Below are 7,656 nucleotides of genomic sequence, written 5' to 3'. Positions count from 1 at the left end.
CAACAACGTCAAACTATTAGGAGAAAGTAATACTAGAAGGGGAATTGAATATTATCTTAAACTTTTAACAAACTAAAACTTCTCAATAGATGAAAGTGAGAGATAATGGACAAACAATATCAAGCAAACACATAAAACTTAAAGAGGTCAACACCAAGGATTTATACTAGTTTGTCTCTACCACTAAGATTATGTCCAATTCTTGAACAATAGAGAAGTTCCATTGCTTTAGCTTTATTTACAAGTATTTTTATTAAGTCATTCCTTTCTCAACAAAAACAAAACGAAAGTTTTCTTTCATACAAAGTCTCTCTAGGCTTTAAACAATTCAAGTATTATTTTACAATAATCATTTGTAGGCTTCCTAGCAAATAAGAATGACAAATAAGAGAATAAATTATTCTATCAAAAACAAATATTAAAAACAGTGTGCAAAACATAGAGATTATATAAAAGTGATTTTAATGGTTTAGTTGTGTTCTCTCTTTGAGTATCCTCTACTATATATAGTCCTTTTTGAGTAAGTGATTGTTAAAGCTTCAAGGATTTCTTCCTTCATCTATTATTGCTTTTGCTTCTTCTTCATTTAAATGAGAAATGACTTGATCTTTTACTCTAATAAATTTTAATTTATATTATGAAAAAAATAAGACATTCTTAGAAATCGAAAGTTTAATGCAAAATGTAGTTTAGGCTTAATTGTGTTTTTATTCCTCTAATATTACAATTGTGTAATTTTGGTTTCTAAAGTTCTAATCAAGCAATCTTAGTCTATCAAGTATCACAATTATGTGATTTTAGTTTCCAAAATAATTTTAGTTCCTTAAATATCACTGACACCATCTACCCCGTATATCATAACACACAAATCATTAAAGCTAAATAGAAAAGTCTTTTATAAATAAAATTTAATGTGTTCAACATAGAAGGTATCACATTTTCAACAAAACAAAATCAACTAAAATTCCAATAAAATCTATTACAAGAAAACCAATAATTATTTCAAAACATGACAAAAAAAGATAATCCCTAACTTAGTCCCGATGTTACATCCTAACAAAGCATAATCCCAACTATAAGAACTAGGCCTCACCAACAACATCCTCAACATCATGATGTAAATCACCTGCAAGAATATACAATAGAGACAAATACAAATCAAAGGGATTGAGAAATATCTCACTTTGACTCACGATGTAAGATGTTGTCCGATAGGCAAACACAAATAAGACATACACACACACACACACACACACATATATATATACACACAAATACACACACACACAACATAGAAAGATTGGTAATAATAACTCATTTCACCCTTTCATGACATAATAATTAAATACCACATAACATTAAGATGTATTATGCAATGAACACGGACTATGAACATCTTATCATGCATGTGGTACTAGTAAAATCATCACATATCACACTTATATATTATTAAGTAGCCTAGGAGTACATGCTAGGTCACACCTTCAACACACTTTTACTAGGAGGATATACTACTAGGTTTTGGTTGGAATAGTTGAGTCGCGCAAGATACACTCCATGCACACAAAAAGTGAGACTAGGACTTCCAAACCAAGCTATCCCCAAGTTGGTTCCCAAGTTTTTACACAAGGAACCTTCTTTGGCAATGTATTTCATATCGTACATTTAAAAACATTTTCATGCATATGATGCATGTCAAACAGACTCCATGCATAACAATTCATATGATCTCACTAATTCACATATCACATGTCTTATCATCATATCATTTCATTGTCAATTGATCTTAATATAACTATTAACAATTCAAATATATCAATTAAATATTAGCATTCAATTACATAAGGAATCACATCACTACAACTCATACATAGCTCGCAATCATATTTATAGCATGCTCAAATACCACAACTAGTTATTAATATTAATTAGTACAACGATTACACATGTTTACGATTTAAATATAACAGTTGCACAACATCATCTCATATACCTCAAGACAGAATCATTATGAAAGATAACATCCAAAGCTATAACTTTTATGAAGATTACAAAACCTAATTATGTCATGTAAGTCTACTTGAAAGACTTACAAAGTACGCATGTTACATTTCGTGCACAAAATATGAGGTTCATCTTTTAACTTACATTAGTTAGTCAGTCATTCCTTAACATTTTTATGTAATTCTTGAGTCTAAACTATAGCCCCAAATATCTACTTTCTAACTCAACAATCAAAACTCAATTTTATTAATCACACGCAAAGAAATCAGATAAATATTAAGGTATATTCATATTAGAGTTCTCATAACAAGGCACAATTCACACCCAAACTTTATTCTCTGAATCTAATAAGTAAAAACATATATTATAGCCTAATATTGCTCTATTATACCCTCAATTACTCAAATCTAACCTCAAATTCATATATTCATGCAATTAACATCAATCTTCACTTTGCTCTATAAACAAGGGTTTCCTATGATAACTACAAACACTTATAGATTCTCAAACAATTCAAATTACATAAAACTAGTTATATATATATATATATATATAATTCAAACATCACATATAACGCACATAATTACATCCTCATTCAACTTCTCATACAATCACCAAAAATGCATTTTCTTAGGGTTCCCATAAGAACTCACAGACAATCCAAGATCCACAATATTAGTTCAATGAACAAAATTAAATATAAATATCATCAATTAGAGTAATGAAGAATCATATAGAAGAAAAAATTTAAGGAACAGATAGGAATTGTGTTTTCCCCTCATGCAACACACACAACAAAAAAGAGATTGAGAGTCAATCTCATTATCCCACAATTATCTCATGTTCAGAGCGAGATTACTCACCCATCTCATCTCATACCTCAATGAATGCATGATAAAGGACATGGATCTCTAGGGTTTTCTCCTACGAACTCCGATTCTCCTTCCCGTTCTTCAAAGCATAATATGAAAAATGAGAAACATAAAAAAAAATATTGTAACTCCATTTTTAAAACTTAACTCATACTTAACCCTTCAATAACATTAACCATAATTATCTTTTCCTTTCCCTAAAATATTAAAAATTATAAATAAATAATATATTAAATAAACATATTTCTCCTAATCCAAATAATTATAACAAAATTATTTTTAATATTAACAAAATACAATAATTAATAATTAACAAACATATAATATATAAACTAAGTATATTTCTCCCAACAGAATTATATTAATATATATATATATATAAATAGTTATAATAATGACTTAGTTTTCTCAAAATATTTATTATAACAAACTATCATAAAAATATATATTTCTCTAATAAATATTATACAAAATATTTTTTACAAATATTTATTATTTAATTAAAAACACTCATAAGTATTAAAATTCTCTAATATATTTTATAAAATCCTTTTAATTATCTAAAATAATTATAAGAAAATAACCCCATTAAATATAAAAAAAATAAATAATAATTAAACAATTATATAAGTAGAAAATTTGGGGTATTACAATCACAGTTGTACAATTTTAATATCTCAAATATCATAATTATACGATTTTTAACATATTTAAGTTACATATATTATAATTTTTATTCATGTACTAAATGATATATATTTATTATTACTAAAATTACTAATATATGTAACTTAAATAGGTGAAAATTCAAAAGAGTACTTGAAGGACTTGAGAGAGTAAAATTACTTAATTAAAAATTGAATGACTAAAATTGCACAATTACGATATTTAAAAGACTAAAACTGTTCAATTAAAAATTGAGAAACTAAAATCACACAATTATTATACTTGTGGAAAAAAAAATGCATTTAAGTCTATTGTTTAAATAAGTAAACCATGTACATGTGTTTTAGCTTTTAAAGATAAAACAATGTTGCATGTGTACCCATACTTGTCATCATACATGCATTTAAAAATAATACATGTATCCAACCTCATACTTGCGTAGATAACAATTTTAATTCCTATCCCTGTACCCCTTGAGTACCTATGTACTCATACACATGCCCGCGATCCGCATTTTACTTATGTATAAAGTAAATAAATCAATAAAGAGATAACATTTTACACAAATAAACATAATATTAATTTGTTAGGTTTTTAACATTACAATTCTTATAAATAAATATTACAAAACATTCAATTCTTGTAAATAAACTTTTTAAAAAATTCAACATAATAAAAGTTGTAATTAAACTTCCAATATCTTAATCATATATTAACAATATTCTTCAAGACATGTGAAAAAATTGTACAAAAATTAGTTAGACTAAAATTATAGATTAAATTATATACTATAAATTTCAAAAAAATTATATATATAGTCATTTAGCCTCATTATTGGAATCAATTTCTTCATATTTTTGCAAACACTTATCTTGCAAGTTTGTATATTGTTTAGGTCTAGTAATACCAATAAAAACTATATGATAAGAAAATAAATGATTAGACAAATTAAATTAATAATTAAAGTCAATGATAAAAATATATTTTTTATTAAATAAATAATATTTAATTATTTATTGCTTTGTTGCTTGTATTTCAAGCAACTTTGTGCACACATAAGTGCCTTCAAAGTAAATTCAGGGAGCTATGAGGACTAAAAAATTTACCTCCTATGCTAAATGCAAATTTTGAAGTTACGGTTGAAATTGAGATTATCAAAACATCCTTAACATTTTTTTTTTGGAAAATTAGATACTTGATCCCATTTGTTTTCCACCATCCAAGAATGTTAAAAGTAGTATTCCTAGGCAAACAAATTTTCTTCCAAGTAGAGCTTTATTTTAAACTTTGTTTGAGTTTCAATTGTATATTTGTATCATTCACAAATGAGTCATAATCACTAAGAAAATGACTAATATTTAGATTATCCATGTTTGACCCATTGACATTTGCTTGTAAAGTTGAACGGTTCACTATTTCCTTAACTTTTTTTTTATACTCTTCAAATAATAAATAGCATAATTTATTGAAATTATTAATTTCAATTAAAGATGAGCTACCATTTTTTTTTGGTTTGGATGAGGGCATGTCATGTCTCGAACCTAAGACCCAACAATGGTATTACAAACAAGCAAACCATTGCACCAGACTATAGATAGACAAAGATGAACTACCGTAAAACTTAGAAAAAAAATACTCTAATAAGTTTAACTTGTATCTTTAATATAAAATAATACTAATATTATATATATATATGTATATACTAATCTAATTAATTTAAATAAATATATTATTATTAAGTAATTTATATATATATATATATATGCACACACACATATATAATTGTCGAGTAGGACAAATTAGGTATTATAGTACTCGTACCCACACTCACTAAATTTTGTGGGTCTATACCCACCCTGTATCCATTTTCATATAAACGATTATTAATTTACTTGTTTCGCATAAGGATATTTTTGTAGATGGTTGTAGGGTTTAGGTCCATTTTATCATCCCTAATGTGTAGAAATCAAATTAAGAAACTAATAACATATAAGAACCAAATTAAAAATTGTATTACATGTATAAAGATTAAATTAATAATATATAACAAATTAAATTAATAATATATAACAGATTAAATGATATTATAGATTAAATCGTTTTACAAGAGTAAGAATTGATTTAATAAATTTTTTATATATAAATATCAAATTGGGAATTGACGGACAAATGTAATGGTTAAATTATACGTTCAACATAATAATTTTATAGAAAAAATATATACAATAATGAATTTAAAATTAATAAAAGTAGAGGATTAAAACTATTACTTATGATGACATAAGATACATGAGAATCCGGCATACAAAGACGTTTTGTTCTTACCTAGTTTTTTTGCTAACATCTAAATATCTACATATCTATGAACCAAAATGTCTGGTTGAATAGCACTTGTAAATGATTTGCATAGCAGAGCATGTGCTGATCTTTTCCATGTACGTTACCACTTTACTCTTATCTCTTCTTGGTTATTAACGGCATAATAGTGATAATATTTATATTAATAATTAAAAGCTAATTAATTAAGTGTTCTTGCTTAGAAACACTCCTCTTGTCGTTCCTTCTTCATGGTCTTCTAAGTCTTCGGTGCCGACCGAATACTATCTTCAATGGGTGGAGAGGGTACCTGCAAAGGTACTCCGACGATCAAGTAAGTGTTCAGTATAGAGCAATAAATACTTTTATATTAGATAAAACGTACCTCATTTATGTCTCATCACCTATATATTTATAGTGACGTATTTGGGCCTGGTGGGCCTTCTGTCTTGGGAGATGGGTAATACTTTGGTTAACCTTAATCTCTCTTAATTAGACGTGATAATCATTGTGTAATGGATATCCTAATCTATCATATTTTCCCCATGGATTGATACACTTTGGGTCTTCGGCCAAGCTTTTAACCGAAGAGGTGTTCGGTTGTTCGTATGGCCGAGGAGGTGTTCGGTCAAGCTTAAGACCGAAACAGGGGCTCGGCTATGCTCAAGATCGAAAAGGATCTCGGCCGTGCTCAAGGCCGAAGGGGGGTTCGGCCAAGTTTGAGGCCGAGAGGGTGTTCGACTAAGCTTGAGGCTGAGAGGGTGTTCGGTCAAGCTCGAGGCCGAAGAGGTTTTTGGACGTTTCTCGATGCTTTTTTGTTCACTTCCTTCACCTCATTGTGGGAAAGTATTCGGCTATCTCTAAGGCCGAGAAGGGGTATTCAGCCAAGTCCCAAGCCGAAGGGTAGCGTAAGTGTGGATTTCATCGGTTTAGGTGCTTCTCTCGGCCTAGTGTCTGACCGAGGGGGGTGTTCACTAGTACACTGCCCCCCAAGCCCTAGGATGAAAGACGAAGGGGTTTGAGTGTGATGTGTGACTTTTGATGGGTTTAGGGTTTCCGTACATATCTCGGGAGTCGTACCCCTTGCTGATTGTGACCGTTGCATGCTTGGCCGCCCTAGGGTTTCGTGCCCTAGCATGGTGTATTTTCATTTTCAAAAGCATTTACCAGGGGCTTTTGGGATGCCGGGGGTTTTTCTATATATAGGGTGGTGTGGGCACAACTTATCTTGTGCTTCGTTCATAGTGAATACTCTGCCCCGACACCCTCACTGCTTGTAAGCCGAGTACTCATTGTAAAAGGTAGGTTCTAGCTTTCGGTCCGGTAACGTAGTTTGATGGCATCTGAGGGGGTTACTTTATCTTTAGGGTCTTCGTCCGGTGCGAGGGCCTCGGCGCATGATGTCAATGCCGAGGTGTTTGAGGGTTCTCCTAGAAGTTTGGGGCCGAGTAGTAGCGATTTATCCGGGGGTTCGTCATCCAGCTCGGACCTTCTTGATGCCGAGATGAGCCCTCGGGACTATAGGCAGAAGTTTCCCTCGTGCGAGGTGCCGGGGTATGAATGGGTTGATGACGAGGTGGCGGCGTACTTCTCTCATTTTTATGAGAGGTCTGCCATGGAACGACTCCTTAGTGTCTGTACTTTGGCCCGGTGGGAGGATTCAGACCCTTATCCGGTTATGTTGCGTCAGTGCCGAGCCGAAGGCCCTGGGGGGCCGACCTGGTGTTTCTTGCGAAGTAGGAAGGTCAAGGGGATTTCTTTTACATGTACGAGTGTTTCTTTCAAGAGCTCGACATGT

The 7,656-nt window shown here is 30.7% G+C and overlaps 1 long non-coding RNA gene across 1 annotated transcript; it reads right to left on the bottom strand.

The window, feature by feature from the left end:
• Positions 1–872: 872 nt before the first annotated feature.
• LOC145958830 (uncharacterized) lies at positions 873–3,171 on the bottom strand. Its single transcript, XR_014434386.1, has 2 exons — positions 2,868–3,171; positions 873–1,126 (listed from the first exon to the last, which is right to left on the bottom strand). It is a non-coding gene; the product is annotated as an uncharacterized LOC145958830 (long non-coding RNA).
• Between the last annotated feature and the right edge of the window lie 4,485 nt (positions 3,172–7,656).

Source organism: Cajanus cajan, chromosome 6 (assembly GCF_000230855.2).
Source record: "Cajanus cajan strain Asha chromosome 6, NIPB_CcT2T_4, whole genome shotgun sequence".
In the NCBI taxonomy this organism is placed as follows: Eukaryota; Viridiplantae; Streptophyta; class Magnoliopsida; order Fabales; family Fabaceae; genus Cajanus; species Cajanus cajan.
Note: the sequence above shows the minus strand (reverse complement) of the source record. Positions and strands in the feature narration are given on the sequence as shown.